Genomic DNA, 19500 nt, shown 5'->3' on the forward strand with positions numbered 1-19500 from the left:
GCAGAAAGTGCATTCTAACTCAGTCTTAGATTGTTCGTGTTCAAATGGCATATGCCTCCCAGTACTACAAGATCTAAAAATTCTAATTACCAGATTCCAAAGGGAAAGAAAAACAACTCTAAGCACTTTTTCTGAATACATAGTCAAGCACCCAGATAACCTCCAAAGCTAAGACAAAGAAAAGTCCCAAAGTATTTCTTACACTCTGCTTTTTAGTTTAAAATATTTGTTTTTCTTTTCCATACAAAAAACATACACCATGATAAAAAAATCCGCATTATCCAATGGTAAGATCTGGAGCTGTTAAGGAACTTCAAGACCTGAGAATGATATTCTACATACATAGCTAGAACAGAGTGGCATTAACAAAAACCACACAACAAACAAACCACACACCTGAAAACCCACCCAGTATATTTAACTTTCTTCTTATTTTGCAGACATTACAAACTGAAGTTTTTGATTAACCAGAACAGAGAGGCTTGATAGAGAACTGAAATTTTACAGTATGTGTCATTGCTATTCTTAGGATATCCATAGGGGGCAATAAGAGATCAATTAAAAGGAATCAAAGACAATTAAACTGCCATCTTAAATAATTCTAAAGCCAACAACTTGGTTACTTTACAACATCATTCAAATTCCACAAAGGTGTGTAACTGAACCACTTAGGAAATGAACAAAGTACTACAGCTTACAAGTACCTATTACAAATGAACTAAATATTATCTAAAAAAATCCGAACTTATTTGTTCATATCACGAAGCTTTCTGACATATATAAAAAAGCATTTCAGCTTTAGGTAACAAATTTCTTTATATCCATCTCCCACTCTTCCAAGACAACCGATCACATCAAACAGCAATACTGTACACATTTATATATCCTCATCCCTTGAAACAGACATGGGATATTGGATTTCATTTTGTTTTAAAGATATTTGCATCAATAGGGCATTTTCCAGTAATGCTGGCATCTTGTCTCTTCTAAGCACATTGCATTTCCTCTTTCTCCATAACTAAGTTTAAATAAAATCATTCACTTAGATTTCAGAGGCACCTTCAGCTACCGCAATTGTTTTGGTTTGATGAACAAATTCATTCTAAATTTTCGTGGTTCCAATTTTTGAGTTCTGCCCTGAACCCACTTGTTTGGTTGTTTAATGTGTGGGTTTTTGTTTGTTTTGTTGGGGGGTTTTAAGATTGGAAGGTATTTTTAAAACTTTATAATTTCCATTTCCAAAACAGATACCAGATGTGGATTTGTTATACAATGGTTGATATTAATAATGTCACATAAGAAGAAAAAAACCTGGACACACTTTTACTTATGCAATTAAAGATCACATTAGCTGCTTACAAAACTGGATCCCCCACCCCATCTCATGTCAAATACATTTTAAAATGGGTGCTGGCCTCACACCAGTTCAACTGTTTGTCTTAGATATAAAACATTTCATACAATTGCTTCACACTCACAGCATGAAGGGAAATGGTGGAAAGTCCCTGGCTTTAGAATTGGTACGATCAGCTTTTTTATAAACGAGGGACTCTGAAACAAGACCAAGTTTATAAAACACAAATGTTAGGAAGAGTTGGGAGCACAGACATACACAACAGTTTACTTCATTCCTAATCTTTTACAAGTTAAGTATTTCCTAGGGAACCCCCTTTGAAAAGCAGAAAGAAAAGAAACCGCTCTCCACATTTTCACTCTTCCAGTTAAGTCTCCCTTGAAACTCAGCAACGTCTTTGCATGAGAGTATTTTCCCCATACAGCTACTATGGACAGATACTAACATCAATAACAAGATGATTCACAGCTTTTGTTCACATTTCTAATTTTTGTTCACATTTCTAACTTTTGTTCCACCTTCCTCAAAGGTCTGCAGCATGCATACTTTATCCACCTTACCTATCAGAGTGGGTTATTTTCAAAGATTTATCCACAAGAGTTCACCACTTCTGCAGAGGTCAAATAAACTGATCCTACAAGGTATGTAACCACCTGAACCAATGCCTGCGAACTCCATATTTACCTGCTTTCCAAAGTTGTGTTTTTCAGTCTCTCCATATTTAAATTCTGAAAAACAGTTAACATATATTTGCAAAGAAATAAAGGGTGGAAAGTGTAGAACTCAATAAACATAAATTTCAAAAAAAGCCATATTTTTAAAAGTGCATTTTCTGTTTTGTAAATATCCCAAGATTCGGGCCAAAGGTTTGCAGAAAACCTCATTTAGTCACAACTGCTTTCAGTGCTTTTAAATACATTAAGAATTCCATCATTTACACGTAGAATAGTTTCAACATTTCCCTTTTCTGGCAAATTCACATTCCTTTAGCTTAACTACATTTTTCAAACAAGAGGAAAACAACCACCACAACCCTTAAAGCAGTAAGGTGTTACTGGTGTAACAGAAAGCAGGACTGTAATTTTAAAAAAATCCTTTAAAATCACTACATTTTGAGTCATCAATATCTAACATTTTATAATAAACTCAGAGCATGTTCCCAGATCTAAGGGACTCCTAGTTCAAGAATGAACAAAAACATGTGAAAACAAGAGAACAGTATTTATTACTTTAAGGTACAAATTCTGACGAGATCTATTTGATCATTGAAATGCATGAATGAAAATGATAAAACAGGTACACACAAAAAAGGTTTTTACTGATTTCATACAGTAAAAAAGTAAATGGCATATCTGACATTTCCAATGGGCTGTATTTAGCCAAATCTAAACAAACTCACTTAAGTTAAACAGCTATTACTGAAATATTTTTCTGCAATACCCTAAACAGGATGATCAATACAGACACAAAATTGACAAGCTATACTGTATGTTTTGTTTGTTGCTCACTCAATAACCTAATTATTACTAATCTTACCTATGAGATGCTCCACATCCCCCTCACTCTCATCTGACACCCCTGAAAGCTATGCATCAATTTAATAGGAGACAGCAAAAGAACATCACTGTTTCCAATTTGCTGCTCACTTCTAAAGAGCGGAGTTATGCCCTGAAGGACTATTAAAATACAATTAAAGAGGTGAAAGATGAGGACGTGAGAAAAACCTCATTATCATGTTAGCTATTAGAATGTGCTTTTGCAGTAGCATTTTTCCCACCAGTCTGGTTCTAGATTTGACTTCCCAGATGTCACAGATATACCTATTCTATACTGCAATCACCCAGTTTTCTGCTATGCCGATTATTTTGGCCACTGTCTCCAAGGGCTGCCAATACAGGGGAAAAGATGGTCTCTTTACCTGACTTCTGTCCAAAACCTCTTTGTCAGGTGTCAGATACTGCAGAAATGACTGTTTATCAGTTTGAAAGATTACTGTTCCCAGCCACTTGTTACTACTACCCTGAAGTGCTGAAGAAACTGATCTTGCACAGAAGCAGAAGAGTGCCCACAAGTCAGAAACATTAACTTCAAAAGGTCATAAGCCCCTCTCTGAACCAACCTGAATGATTCAGCAACGGTGCGGATGAAGAATCATCAGTTGAGTCATTTGCCTGTTTACACTAGGGAAAGAGAGCAGCAGTTGACAACAGAGGAGCCATAAAATTTTAAGGATTCACAGCTGATTCTCACATGAAAAATATCCAACCACAGATGAAATGTAGACAAATTTATTTTTTCCTTTCTCTTCCCATTCTGCCGAGTCTCTCCAGAGAAAATGCCAAGACCATAGCCTTCTGCCATTTTCTACAGAGCTTCCCCTTTCATCACTTATGACTTAAAAAAACCCACAAAAAACCACAAGCCAAAACCAAACAATACCCCCCAAAACAAACCAGCAAAACACCCTGCTTCTCACCCCTACTGAATATATCAGATTTATCCTTGCTGTTTAGGTTTCTTTCTGAACCTCACCCCTCTAGTTCCTGTCATTTACAAGACATGATCAAATTCTTCAAAGGATCAAAAGATCCACTGTGTTCTCCTAGTCTCATCTCATTTAGCCTATCTCTACTCTCACTAAGGCTGCTTTCTCCCTTCAATTTTATCTTTAGGTATCACAGCAGTAAAGTACCCTCTATTATTCCACTGCCTTTGATTTCTAAAAATCAATTAATGATCTTTCCTCTCCACCAGCTTTGAAAGACAGGGATCGGTGTACATAGATTATACCACAAAACATTTTTTTTGCTTCAAGGGCAAGAAGAAGGGGGGTGGGGGTGGCAAGAGCAGAATAATGCAGGGTGGGTAAGCAGAAGACTGCTTGCTACTTGTCCTCAGCAATACTCCTGACATAAAAAGGTTAAAAAAAAAAAAAAAAAAAAAGTTGGCCCTCCTCTAAGTGGGAGGTCACTATTTAGAAAGGCATTCTAGAATTAAATAAGGTCAGGAGGCTTAAAGAGTCCTGAGGAAACACCACTATAGGCATCCCAGCCAGCAATCTCTAGGAACCAGTGGACATCACAGACATTATTTGCATGGAGGCAGGAGGGAGCAAAGGAAAACAAAATACAACCATAGGTATGTTTTATCCGTGCTTTTATCATAACGGCCACTTTCATCCTATCTCTTTCCATCTTCCCATGTTAAACACGGAAAGAGTGACAAACTTCCTGCTTTAACACTGATTATGAAAGTGTCAAAGCACCAGGCAAGAAAACTCATCGCTTTCCAGCCAGCAGAAGTAACACCCTGCAAACAATGTCACCAAAAAAATTCAAGAGCCTAAAACTAGACAAAAACTAGGTCGAAAACTGTCATTTCAGCTTCACTAGCATACAGAAAATGAAAGGAAGGCAAAAATCATGCTAACCAAAATCCTGACCCAACTCATAGTAATGAAGTCTTACTTTACTGAATAGTTGTATGCTTAGGTTACAACAGCACCATCCTCTCCAGAAAGCATACAAGATGAGTACAGAAATAAAATGAGTCTCCCATTTCTCAGCTGTCCTAGATACATCCTATACGTCCTAATTTCCAGATGAATTTAAACACACTGCTTGTAAAATAACACCACCATTCACGTCCAACACCCAAAAGTAAACTCAATGCTAAGTGCATCCATCTCACATTATACAGGCTGCAGTTCAAACAACTTAGTGGGCAAGACCATTCTACTTCAGCCCACCACTCTACATCAGTTGAAACCTGCTTCCTCCTTCCTCACTGCTGCAATTCCAGACATTGTTTCATGACCCACAAAACTGAAGACAGGATTGATCTAGCAAGGTAAAAATGAGGACAGGTAGCACATCTCTATCTACATTAACTGACCTCAGTATTTTAACACACTGGATCTCTGGGCTATTCAGGAATCACGCAGTTTCCAGTATATCCATTACAACATTTGTGGATTCCCCCATTTCTAAAAAAAAGTTCAACAGGCATCCTGTATGGGTTAGTCTTTGCAATTTGTATTTAAGCAAGATTTTTCTGCTCCTGTTAAACTACATGTACTATTAAGGAATCACCACAGTCTAGAAAGTTAAGTAGGGGAAGAAGCAGAAGAAATCGATCTAGATATAACAAATATTTTTAGCATTAAGAGAAGCAATAGCCAGAATACCTACTTTGCAAAAGATCTATGACTACAGGACAGGCTACAAACTCCATACAACAGTATCAAACTGACTGGCCACACATCACATCTGTATTAATTTTGGGCAGGATTTTCAAAGGGCTGCAATGCCTTCTTCTGATCAGGGATCCTCTCTTCTTTGTGCTGCAGCAAAGGGAAATATATAGTTTCTCCTACAGTGTCAGGAGTGATGTCCTCAGCACATGAAAGTGATGTCTGCACCACATGAAAATTCTGAGCCCAATGACAGTTCACTTCATGTCTGTATGGCAACATAATCCTGCCAGATGATCAGAAACACTACCTGGCATATTGCATTCATTATGCTTTAAAATTCACATGACTGTCTCCTCCAGCTGTGCATGCAATTGTTATATTCTCCTCCATAGAGGAGAAAGACCATATTTCATTTTTCAGCCAGCAAAATGACATCACAACAGTTGAATTATTATCAGCTTCTGGTACAGGACATTCTTTTAAGATGGTCAGTTCTTCCTCATCAGATAGCATACACAAAATTTGTCTGTCATAATCCAGGACAGAACTGGCACACCCAAAACTCAGTTTTGTTTAACTCATACCATTTCAATTCAAACTCCCCTCAAACGATGGAGAAGCTCTCCAGGCACACGACAGGCAAGTAGCCAAGGGCTACATTTCCCCGCATGTTACTACTGAGAAGATTGTAAGGTCCACCCAAGTAAGGTTGAATGCTAATGACTTAACCTTCCTAGACATACTATCACTAAAATCCATAAGCTTAGCAAATTAACTACTGCAGCTGAGACAGGCAAACCATCATCCATCCGCTTGTTTACTGTGGCTTTTAGGCTACAGCTCACATAGAGAAACAAACAAATTACTATTTATTTCAACCACCCTAAAACTTCAAGGGAAAGAAGTTATCCCATATGAAGGGATTTAATATCATAAAATACTTTATTAGAAGGAAACATCAGGCTAAACCAACAGCAAAGGGGATAAAGTTAAGTTTTACTTTCAGCTTGCCAAATACCGCAGATGAGAAACTCTACATATAAAAGAGTCCTATATAAACCTCTCCAGTTATGTGCCTGCATGGAGTCTGGTCTTCAGACTTAAGTTGTGTATTTGTAACTCAGATCCTGCAAAGCAGCCACTTTCATTCCTTTTCAGTCCAAAGAACACCAACCGAGCTCTTATCAGCCTCAATATTAAAAAAAGAAAAAGAATCACAAACTTTTCCAAAATCAGACCTGACCAAAATGAGTAAAGTCTTAAGAATTTCAGTGGAGTGCATTGGTAAGCTAAGGCAGCTCTAAAAACAGTACTCTAGGCAATATAAAAAAAAAAAAATGTTACTTCAAAGTGCTCTAACACCACAGGTCTTTCCTGGCCATATTAAACTAGCATGTGGTCCAACAAACATGATAATTTCCATATTTGTTGCTTTTGTCTGCAAAGCTACACATAGCAAACCAGCAAATCAAAACATGAACAAAGGAAAAATAACATTAGGCAGGTCCAGATCTGAAGAAACTTTGCTGCACCTCAAAATGAGACCATTCTACCACCATACTACATATAAACATGCAGCACAACTGTCTTCAGTCACATTTTTTAAAAAGGGATGTTTTTGTATACCTAAAACATCACCTGCTGCATCTACCCTAACTAGTCTGACTGTGATACTGCTTCATATATGGGGGAAAAAAAAGAAAATCACTGCATTCCTAAGACTTTAACAGACTAACTGATGATCCTTTCAGAAAATTTCCTCCAAATGCTAAATGAAAACATCATTTGATACCGAACCAAAGCAGGCATTAGTGAAACCTGGCAGGGTTTGAATAGCAGATGCATATAACTCAAGGGAAATATTGTAGGACTTAACATGAAAATATATGCTTAGTGTACAGAACTGAAGGCTTCTCCCACCATTTCTTTCACCCACTGAAAAGCAAATTCCTAGCAAGCATGGATGATTTTCCTCACAGAATTACTCTATGCAACAACAGGAAAGGGGATCATTGAAAATACTGCTGAATTTACAGCATGCTGATATATACTTGCACTGTACATTGTCTGCCAAAGTCATCGCCCCACAGCTTGCTTCCTTTCAGAGTCTTCAGCCCTGCCTCTGATTGCAGGTAATTCAGCAGGGCAGACCACCGCAGACGCTAAGAAGATACCTCAGAAGAGGGGAAAAAAAATTTGAGATAGTTGACAGTCACTCTACTCAGGAATCTGACCTTTGAAAACAACACTGAAATGAATCCACAGGTGGAGGAAGCAGTAATACAGTTCCCTCGGTTTCTGGTACATCAATACACTGGTACATCACCGTTTCTCTTTACCTGCCAGCTGTTTAACTGTCACTCCTGTACTGAATCCAAAGCCAGGTCTGTTCCTGGACACTTCTACTGACACATTAAGGAAACTATACCAGCAAAGCTGTCAACAGCATTGGTCAAGTACCATCATCACCATCCAAGCGCAGCAACGGCAAGGCAGCAGCCGTGTCGGTGTAACCGCATGCTGCAGCCCCCAGGCAGGACTGTGCCAGCCACAGTAACCGCGCTGCTCTGGCCCAGGGCTACCCTGAGCACGGCTCCGCTGTGCAGGAGGTGAGGACGCGCCACCCTGTAGCTTAACTGTCCCTGACCAACGATGGCAACACAAGATCCCCTTGATAAATCTAGCAACAGACAAAACAAAGCTGTCAAAGTCAGTATTATGTCCAGAACACTAAAAAGGTGGGGGTTTCATTATCACAGTTACTTTCCAAGTTTCCAATGAATCCAGTATGTCCGAGATTATTTTTTATTAAAGAAAGGTCACACTAATTTAGACAGCTGTATTTCCTTGAATGACGGTAAGATGGTGCTGATAAAACTCAAAGCTTTTTTTCTACTTCAGTTTCTCGTCGTATCTAGTTCCAGGTCTCTTGTATTCTTCATCCATCTTACCAAGTTTCAGGATTTTATTGTCTGCTTTTTCATGCAACTTTCCTCCCTTTCAAAAAGCAAAAATGGTCTCTCTCCTACTTCACTAGTAATTTTCTCCTATCACTACAGGTCTCTATTTTAGACATCGATGTCCAATACAGGTGCATGTTCTTGTCTTAATTCCACCACTCCCCGTCATGTCAGCTAGCCCTAGAAATTCTGGGACAGTATGTTTTCTACAATCCCTAAACATAAAATACCTGACCTTGAAATGGCTGGGAATCACAGCAACTCACTTTTGCCAGAAATCAAACGCAGAGCTCCATCCAAACTCTGTATACAAAGGACACATTATATACCTCCTGCTTCACAGGCCTAAAAATGAACATTTCTGTTATGAAGTAAGCATTTCTGAGGTTTTAATGCAACTTTTAAAAGATATTAATCTGGTTTCAAATTGACGTTGATACTTTCTTCATTAGGGTATCTATCTTCTTGCTTCAGTTGCTAGAGGTGGAGTGGTACATCTGCAACAACAGCCTGAAATACCCATGATGTCAAAAAGTAATCACACTCATTAAGAGTTTGAGTAGGGTAAAGTAACAGAATGGCTGAGGTTGAAAGGAACCTCTGGAGGTCAGCTGGTGCAGCTCCCGTGCTCAAGTAGGGCAAGTCATACAAAAAAAATCTTGGAAACCTGTATTAAAAATGCAATGCAGACAGTTATTTCCTTCAGAGAATGCAACTGCCTAAATGGATCTGTTAACAAATACATCCAAAAAGAAAAGAAAAAAACAACAAAAACCAAAAAAGGGAGCAAGATACAACTCCTAAGTGACCCTAAACCACAGAAATAAGCAGGAACACAAAGCTCAAACATACCAGGACTTTTATCTTTGTCCGGGATACATTAGCACAATTACACACACACCAAAAAAACCCCACCGAACTCAGAAGGGTATAGAGCAGCAATCTAAGTGGATTAAATAAATTAGCAAACTTAGGAATTTAACATTAACGTTCTTGAGGCTGCCTAGAGACTAGACGTTTAAGTTACATAACCTAGAATGTACATGAATCAGAATGTGTCTTAGGCATCTTTACATACTGCCTGTTCTTCCTCTGAGCATCTCAAAACATACCTCAGCTCATAACAGCCTGCAGGGAGGACAGCAGTCTTATTTCCATTTCACTTAAGAGGAGCAAAACCCAGTTTGCTCCAGGTCAGAACAGGCGAGTCTTTACAGCTTTATATGTGCCAGCTCTGAGGAGTTTTATGTGTGTTCACTGATCTGCACTGCAGAGTCAGATAAGCAACAGAGATGACACAGGAAAAAAAAGCAGGATCTCATGGCAGGTACAGAAGGAAAGAAAACCACTCCTGTGAACCACAACAAATGGTTAGATTGGCTCAACTGTCTGCTGAAATCTCACCCGTAGGAATGTGGAAAAGCAGAAATATTACTCTTCCCTATTTCCCATCTCAGATCCTGGGATGCTATCTTTGTCTGACTCTTGTGAAATGTAAACCTGCTTTTAATTACTTGATTATGGTATTTTATGGACAAGACTCAGGCATTCTTCTACCATGTAAACTACAAGGAAACACTCAATATCCATATTCTTCCAATTGCTTTTTCCTTTAAGCACTTTTCATTTTAATGTACAATGCGGTAGCATCAAGAAACCCTGTCACAGCATTAAAATAAGCTCTAAACATTTATGACGGGCAGCAACTACCACAACAGGCTTACAAACAAGCCCCCCAATCCTGCCATAACCCAGCATGTGTGTGCTCGCTTTACACAAATAGACCACTGAAATCAATGAGATTACTCAAGTGAACTAGATACATGCATTAGGTATCATTCCTCATCAGCTGCAAGGCCACTACAGAGCTCAAACTAGGGACAAGAACATACATGGAAGATCCCAGAGTTTGCTCTTGAAGAAAAAGTAAAGGCTTGTCTATACAAGGGGAAGAGTGCTTCACATTCACACCCTGCTTCATTCTGTAATAACTCCCCAATGGAGACAAGATCTTACATGCTCTTACCAAAAATATGAAATACCTGGCAAGCCCATATTTATTAAAATTTTACAGTTGTCCTATTGCTTTCAGTAATTAAACAGCCAAGCACCATTAAAGCCTCTAATTCAGATACCAGAAAGCATTCCCTCCACAGGCAAGCGTCCAAAAAAGCCAACCAATCAACCAAATAAATTAAAACCTCACAACCAGAATTTAGCTAGTAGTGGAATACAAACTTGTACCCTTCAAAAAAATTAATTATTCATTAAAATCTCAGGTCTGTGTAAATCTTTACAAGTTTGCCAAGACAGTATATACTGCCCCACCTTAACCTGTTAATGGGATGTTTGCAAGTTCAATGTAAATCAAATGAGCCGAGCTCACTGATTTATGAAGAGATAGATGTAACACCAACAAGAACTCACTTAGCTCAAAAACATGCTAACAAAAGAAAAACTGCAAAGAAACCAAATTCAATTTTTCTCCTGGGGAAAACTTAGAACTGAAGAATGGAAACTCAAGCAAGGCTCACTAAGAAGAGCATTTGTTTTTCCTATTAGCAGACATGATGAAAATAGGAAGAAAAGAATCTTGCTTCTACCAGACTGAGTGACAGAATCAGATTTCTCAAGCTGCCAGTTATGCAAATTTTTGGAACACTTTACTAATAAAATGAGCTCTCTCAAGAAGCTCATTTCCCCAGTGTGATCCAAGACACAACTCTGGTGGTACACACTGCTGCAGAGGATGCAAAAGCCTTGGAGGAATCCTCTTCACAGGCATGGGATGGTGAGGGGAGAAAAAGAAAGAAGTCCTTTGTAAGAAACCATTCAGTATATTCCTCTGGTGTAGACTTTTACAAAGCTTTGAACTCTAGCATGGCAGTTTTGTCCTTCTTTCCATAGCGTCTTTTAAAGACAAAGCACAGCATTTTTGATCTGGGGGGTGGGGAAACACCAAACCCAAAACCCCCCCACCAATAATTAGATCTTTATTTTCCACAAACTTTCAAAATATGCCTAGTACCTCTGAATGAGTGCAAAACTTCACACAAAGTGTTCCCATCACTCATTGATTGACTTACTGCAAACTTACAGAAAATACATGCAGTAACATATCACAATGGAACAAAAAAATAGCTTAGAGAACAAAAAAAATATATACACCAGCTCTGTATTCTCATAGTTTTAAATATACACATGAATTCTGAAACTGTACATTAGTTTGGTGTGCCATGCTATAAGGCACAATGTTCCTACAATCCATTCTACCTCTACCAAATGTGATTTATCGGAGAATAAAGGAAAGTGTTCCCCTGATGTCTTTTCATTGTCTCTTGAAGTTTTCAAAGTAATTCTTGCATACACACAAAGATTCTGTATCAGTAGTTGGGAAGTGCTGAAAATTTTATTTTGTCATAGCAAAACCATGTTTAAGTTTCCTGACAGTAGTATCTCTCCCTTTTTTCTTCAAATTTCCAGTTGCTGGCAAATATTGTACAAAAATCCGAGAACTCAGTCCTTACCAACACAAAAAAATCCCTTTCTGACCTTGGTAGGAATTTAACCCAGTGTAAACAGACAGACCTTGAAGTATATTAACCGTATAATCAACTCAACTCAAAGGTGTTTCTGGTGTAAAACACAGAAACAGCCTCCCTCCAAAATTCATATAAAGAATATTTTGTGGTTTATCATTCTTGTTCAAAACCAGTAACGTCACAAAAAAAAAAAAAAAAAGGGCAATAAACCAAGCCTGAACTAAAAACAACCCACACACTAAACTCTCCGGCAACTTCCATCTCATTTAAGTTTCAAAAATCAAAGGTCAAATTTTGCTTCCATTTATTCCTACTTGTACATTGTTCAAATCCTAACTTGTTAAATATGGTGAGAAATACAGATTCGAAGGAAAGGACATGGGTTAAGAAAGAAATGGATTAGTTTCACTGTAAATGACTGAAAGAAAAGCACAATCATCTTCACACTACTCAAATTCTAATGTTTTTCTAGATGAAATAAAGCTGAAGCAGTTTAATCTGGAGTCTGTCTTTTCATCTGGAGTCTGTCTTTTCAGCAATTAAACACCTCAGCTATTTTAAGTGCAATAGCTCTGAATTTTACTTAAACTTACTGGCTTTTAACAAGTCATAGATATTTAATAATTAATTCTAAGCACATGGCAGCAAAGTTCCACCAGAATCTAATAAAGCATTTAAAGATGCAAAACTGTTCTAAACAGAGCTCCCCACAGTCTAACTCCAGCCATATAGCTGCAGAGTTCACTTTTACACACAAACATACACATCAAAAACGTTCTTTCAGGGCGTTTCCTGTGTTGCTAACAAGTTCCAGCTTCTCTCCTGCTGCATCTAAATTTAACCAGGACTAAGACTGAGTCTTAAAAAAAAAAAAAAAAAAAAAAAGAAAACAACAAACCAAAAACCAAACAAAAAACCCAACCCACACTAAGCAACTTCAATGCAATGCAGCAAACATTTTTTACAGGCACCTTTGTTTTTCAAGCTGTTAATTACCAAATATATGAAACATGCAGCAAACAAGTAGCAGCCCCTCACTTTTTCACCCTACACGTTTTTGAAATTGCACTTTTCAGGCCACTAGGTACAGATAACACAAGCACTAGTAACAGTTGCTAATTCAATAAAGGTATGTAAAAGTGAGCAACCCTTACAGAGGAAGTCAGAAGTTCAACCAGAAGCCAAGGCTCCCCAATATGGCCAAGCGTGCTTCGCCATCTGAACTAGAAGACTAACCACAGCGGTAGCTTGGATTAAGCCAAGAAGACTCCTTACGAAGTCTTCAGACATTGTTACAAACATGCTAATTCTTGAACTAACCAACACGTTTGGCTGAGCAAGATACGGGGAATATGCTGGTAGAAGGGAAAGGGTAAGAAGCAACTTGACCTGAAGGCAGTTCAATGTTCAGGCTACTAGGAACTTTCATGTTCACACACCACTGCTATCCCAAGGTGCATTTATCAGTGTGGCTCCTTCTCGAGACCACACACGCAGGTGCTCCTACACCATCAGTACAACTCTTTCACTTGCCACACCACGCACTACATGGCATACATTCACCTTGCACGCTTTTCTTAGGTAGGATAAATCTCACTATGCTGGAATCCAATGCATCTTTAAAAAAAAAAAAAAAAGAAGTGTTAAATCTGAATAATACTTGGATGGCTAATAGAAGGGGAAATTCTCCTGCGGACCGAAATGAGACTGCAGATGAAGCTATGGAGTTTTTTCTCTTTTAACACCAGTCTGTATTTTAGAAATCTAAAACATAGAAATCTGCATTTTACTGAGAATTCACAAGTTCTAATTTGAAAGCAACTGTGTGAATTTAAGGCAGCTAATAAAAAAAATTGCACAGACTTAAAATACTTATCTGTACCTTTGTACCTTCTGTGGTTACAATATTTAAGATCACTAGAACTCTAAGCTGCATCTAGTTTTCTAATTTCATACACGTCTAGATACAGCTGAACGCTACCAGGCACGTGCAAGGCACATGAGGAAGCACTAGAGGACTTCAAGATCAGCCCCATTTCCAAAATTATTTTGGTCATCTGGATTGCAGAAGCACCTGAGAAGTACTTCACAAAGCAGTGCTTCACCAAATAACTCACCATGCAAACACTAGAGCTGTTGACACACAGTATTTGCAGAAAAAGGTCAAATGTGCAGTAATTGATGAGCATTGCCACCAACTTCAACAGAACACCAAGATCCCAAAAGCTGCTCTTGATTTGACCTCAAAGACATTTACATTTCTGCTAGTGGCTATGCAAAGAACTCATTTACTGCTATCACTGAACTAACCCCTGTTTAAGACCCTGTGAGATTCTCAAGCTGAAAGCGTTATATAGTCTATGAAAAGCAGCAAACTGTTCTCTGTGAACACTTAAGAACTGACATCCCACACGAGGAGACACTTCAAACTCTGGCAAGCTGGCTGATCCACAAAGCACTTCATCCAACAAGCTAGTGGAACTTCTGTTTTCAAATTGGCACCCTCATTAGAAATTATTATTCCAGATCAAGAACAGAACAGAAAAGAAGTGAAATACTGAACTGGAGATGGCACTACCTCAGGAAATAACTACTCCCAGACACACAATGGGGAAATCACTCTAATAGAGCCTTTTGGTTACCTGTCCTTCTGCTTCCAGACTCTTAGGAATGTTACTCAGGCACAGGAGCCTCTCCTCACGTTATACAGAGAGGCCAAGCACTGGATTTAAGATACTGCTGAGTTTAACAATCCAGTACCAACGTGCCTTTACAGATTAAGCCTAAAGCTTAATAGGCCTCCTCTCACTGAGCGGAGGGGAGGAAACAAAACCAGAATTCCTGAAATATGGCAAGAGAAACAGGACTTTAAAAAGTTAAAGTCATTACATTGACATAAACTACAATGCGTGTATTTCAAGATGCAGGAGTGACAAGAACGGATGCAACAGAAGTCTATGCAGTGATGTATCGCCTATACAGCACAGAAACCTGAAATAACTACAAAGCAAACCCTGTAGGATTAGTCTCTCTATGAAGTTGAAAGACAGGGGGTGGGAAGCAACAGGACATTTTAGCTATGATAAGGAAATCAAAGGCATGCTACTTTGCTGCAGCACAAAACTGAATGGCAGAAAATCTGTGTTCTGGTTCAGACTTTCCCTACTTAAAATTGTCTCCAACCTAAGTAAGCAGGAAAGGTACACTGCACTAGACTCTTAAAGGTATACGGTGAAGCTACATACAGAATAGAGAGTATCCCATGATCGCTACAGTGTATTTTCTACTTGGGTAAATAATCTAATGGAATGAGAATGCTGAAATATCTTTACAAGTTTCCTAAATACAATGAACACTGAAGGATTTAATCACTCATACTAAACAACTAAGGTTGTAAGAGGCAGTAAGAGATATCATTGGAAGCAGACCCATCAATATTAGGCCGCACAATAGATAGTTTGTATTAATAAGCAATTGATCCTTTTATTTACTTCCCTTCAGGACAAGATCAGAGAGTTTAAGGCTCCACCAAAATAAAGGGTTTTTTCTTTTTTTTTTTTTAAAAAAAAAAAAAGCAAGACACTTTTCAGACTAGGGTTAAATACAAAACCAAATGCAGTAAGGATCATGGACTGTTTCAGTGCTTGCTTCGGGGTGTTGTTTCAGTTTGGTGTTATAATGCCTTACTTATTATTCAGAAGTCAGTTTTCTAACAGTGGTGCCTCCTATATACAAACATAGTTTAAAAAAAATAAGGCCTTATACATTTGTTAGACTATACGCTTTTTTCTTTTTCCACTGCCACCACTTTGTGATAAACAAATTCTCCAACCTCCATGTTAAGTCTTGGGAGCTGAAAGCAACCAAAAGACATGAAACTAGCTGGTTTTCTCAGACCTTACCCAGACACAAAACCCAAACCAGACCTTTCTCTGTTCTTCTCAAAAACATGAAGATCTAGCTCCCGATAGAGTTTGAAATGCCAATTTTTAGTCAAAACAGCATCTCTACAGAAAAATCTTGATTTTAAAACCAGTAATATAAATTTCAACTTACAGATGTTTATGGGTATCATCACAAATAAGCAACAGATCAGGCTGATGTTCTTACACACACAAGAGTCTGAAGGCTTGCTGATTAACCTTTCATCTTCAAAGAAAGGTTCAGCTAAAGAAAAACAGAACACCTCTGCTAAGGCTGCTTAGGTGTCTTCAAAAGTATATACTCGGAAGTTGCTATGGGATCAACTTCAGGACTGTGGTTAGACCCACGAAATGTCTTTTTCCTACAGACTGTTATGGGAAGCTGAGCAACTTTGGCCATGAACCAAATATGTTTTGGCTCTAAAGCAGACATAATTCAGCAGCATTGGGCATTCCAATGGTTAGCTAAGCCGAGAAAGCAAGACAACCAGCACTTTAGAGCATCCATGTCAATGAAGCTCTAAATACACCTAGCAACAGCAAAAATAAATTGGATTTGTGCTTACGTTGTTTACTAGTGTTATTTAATAACACAATACTGTTCTTCCAGCACTTAACCATCAGATCAGAACAAATGGGAAAGATTCATTTTTGCCAGCTGCATGTCACACTACAAGCAGAAGGAAATTCTGTAGGATCCAAGGTATCACATTTATTTCCCTCGTTCCCTAATATTTTTAATTCTATAAGCATCGGACCATTTGTAAGCAAAGGCTAAAAAAAATAGGAGCTAACATAGGACTTCCACGTGTAACTGTATAATCCTGCAAAACTCTGAAGCAGCCTGGATGAATAAAACATTTAACATACTCTAAAGCAGCACACCACTTGCAAACTGCTTGACCACAGAAGCCCAAAGCAAACCTCTCACATCCCCAGCTGTTAGTTTTCCAAATGGTAATGCAGCGTTTGCTTCATCAGACAGCACAGCCTCTGAAGTAGAGCAGACCGAGTGCCACTTTCACATGGCCACAGAGAGGGGGAATGAGGTGGGTACAAAGCAGAGAACAGGGGTGAGGGGACCCACACAGTATCACACCGATGCCGATCTAAACCCCCCCTTTTACCCCCAGAGGCTCATCCTCACAAGAAGGCATCTCCAGTTACATTCTGTTTTCAAAAACATATAGAACCCAGTTTGCTCTCTGTCCAGTAAATATGCATTATGGGGCTAGGGCAAACAGATAGTCGAAGTAACACTGCTAAGAAACCATGTTATGAACTACACAGTTACGACAGATTATTAGTAACTCACGTATTAAGAGACAAATCAAGTAATCGTTTTATTCTTTGAGATCGCACCAGGCACCACCGAATTGCACGGGCAGGACCTTCTCTTTTAGTCGTCAAAACAAGGTCATTGCCAATAGATACGCACGTGCCCCCACACCACCGCTTCCAGCCGGGAAATGCAAACAGCGAACTGCATCAGCATCCATCCAACACCCCCCGCCCCCAGCCCTGCCCGGCACGCGGCGGGGGCACCGGCCGGCGGAACGCACCGCTCCCGCAGCCCCGGTGCCGCACCACACGTGGCACAACCGCGGCGCCCCTTCTTAGCAAGGTCTTCTTCGCGCATTACTAGCAAAAAGAAGTAACCACAAAGAAATCAAGTTTTCCTGAAAGCGAGATTCCCCCGCCCAGCACCACTACCAATCGAAGAACGAACGCTGCGCCAGTCACAGAAACGGGAAAGTATGCGCAGGGGAGGCGGAAATCACGGCCCCAGGCCTCGCCCCTGCCGGCGCCTCCCCCAGCCCGCCCCGGGCCCCCCCCCCCAGCCCCGGGCGGCCCCCGCCGGCCCCAGCCCCGGCCCGGGAGCGGCCCCGCCTCGGCCCCGCCACCCCGCCGGCCGCCTCGGCCCGCGCGCCGTGTCTGCCGGGCGCGGCCGCCGCAGCCCGACATGCCCGTAACACGCTCCTCGGCCAGAAAGTTTCACTCGCGCCCCCGCTCCCGCCGAGCCCCCGCGCAGCCCTCCGGACCGGCCGGCCGCGGGGCGCGCACCGGCGGAGCGCGGGCAGGGAGGGAGGGCTTACCTCCGCCCGCGGGGCCCTGCCCCTCGCCCAGGGGCTCCTGCGGCGCGGCCCAGACAGGGCTCCTCCGCCGCCAGGCAGGCGCGTCGGCGGGATGAGCTCACTGGGAGCGGGCGGCAGCAGTCCCCGCCCTGCGCACCCCCACGGCCACCCCTCCGCAGGACCGGCTCGGCGGGGCGGGGCGGGGCGGAGCGGGGCCGGTCCCGCGGCTGCCTCAGCGGGGCACCGCGCCCGCGCTCCGAGCCCCGGTCTCGCCGCGGAGCTGGGCGGCGGCGAGGGGAGCGACGGCGCCCGGACGGAGCCTGCCCCCCGCGGCCTGGTGGCGGCGCCGCGGCCCTCCGCAGGCCCGCGTTCCACCGCCAGACAGCCCTGCCCGGCCCGAGCTAAAATCTCCTCAGCTGCCCGGGCTCTGCGAAGCAGGGTCTGGGGTCCGCCAGCACCAAAGTCACCTCAGCGGCCTTTGCTCTGCAAAGCAGGGTCTGGGGTCCAGCAGCCTGTTGGATTCAGCCATGTGCTGCTCAGATCACCGTTCGTTCTGCCATCTTATCTTCACATTTGTTACAGTTTGCTTGGATGTCACAACCTCAGCCAAGCCGTGAAAGCCCACTGGCACGGCTCGGGCCTCCGGCGCTGCTGCTGCTGCCAATGTGCGACCTGCTGAGAAGCAACTCGTCCCTGGGGAGCCCAGCCAGGGCCAGCTACTGAAAATAATTACATCGTTGCTTATAAGACCTGCAAAGGACAAAAAGCTGGGTGAAATATAACGACAGAAGCTCTTTCAGAGTGATCCAAATTATTTGCTAAACTGGGCCACAAGGCATTTAAGACAGCCAGATTGGAAAATCCACGTTTAGGAATAAGGAATGTGGCCCCGGCCCACAACACAGAAAGGGACATACTACGTCCTGGAAAGCAGCGCCTTTGAAAGGATTTGGGGCTGTAATGGTAAAGCCATGGAACATGAACATTGCTGCACCGAAACGAGCTAGCACACTCTTTGTCTGTATACACAAGGAATTAGCAAGCATGTGCAGAGAGGTGATATTACATCTGAATATAGCTTGGGTAAAACCAGCATATCAGTATTCTCCAAGATACTGAAAATAGAGGGTGCTGAAGAGAACCACAGCAAAGATCTGAAGGCTGAAGATGATGCCTAGCAGTGCCAGTGTTAAAATATTTAATTCCTCAAAATGATGGCTCAAAAGGCAGCTTGTGAGAAAGAAAAGGACTTACTGATGTTTTTACTTTGGTGCACCTAACTGAGGTCAGCACTACCTGTAGTAACCCTGATAAGTTATATCAAAGTAGTCACTAAAGAGCATTATTATCTCTAGGGGTGTTTAGATAACCATCTCACATTAATGGGTGTAGTGTTAAAGTTAGGGGGTTTAAGTGTTAAGACACAGGTTTAGCAGTGACAGTTCGAATGC

General features: G+C 41.1%; 1 protein-coding gene across 4 annotated transcripts in view; it reads right to left on the bottom strand.

Moving 5' to 3' along the window:
• Window positions 1-18225, bottom strand: part of TANC1 (tetratricopeptide repeat, ankyrin repeat and coiled-coil containing 1) — a 95470-nt gene extending 77245 nt beyond the window's left edge. For 3 of the 4 annotated variants that reach the window (XM_037398296.1, XM_037398297.1, XM_037398295.1), the window contains exon 1: window positions 18071-18225. The gene's annotated coding sequence lies outside the window, so the exon portion shown is untranslated. The remainder of the gene's footprint in view (window positions 1-18070) is intronic. The other variant, XM_037398298.1, reaches the window with a different exon arrangement.
• Window positions 18226-19500: the final 1275 nt, after the last annotated feature.

Source organism: Falco rusticolus, chromosome 8 (assembly GCF_015220075.1).
Source record: "Falco rusticolus isolate bFalRus1 chromosome 8, bFalRus1.pri, whole genome shotgun sequence".
NCBI classification, from domain to species: Eukaryota; Metazoa; Chordata; class Aves; order Falconiformes; family Falconidae; genus Falco; species Falco rusticolus.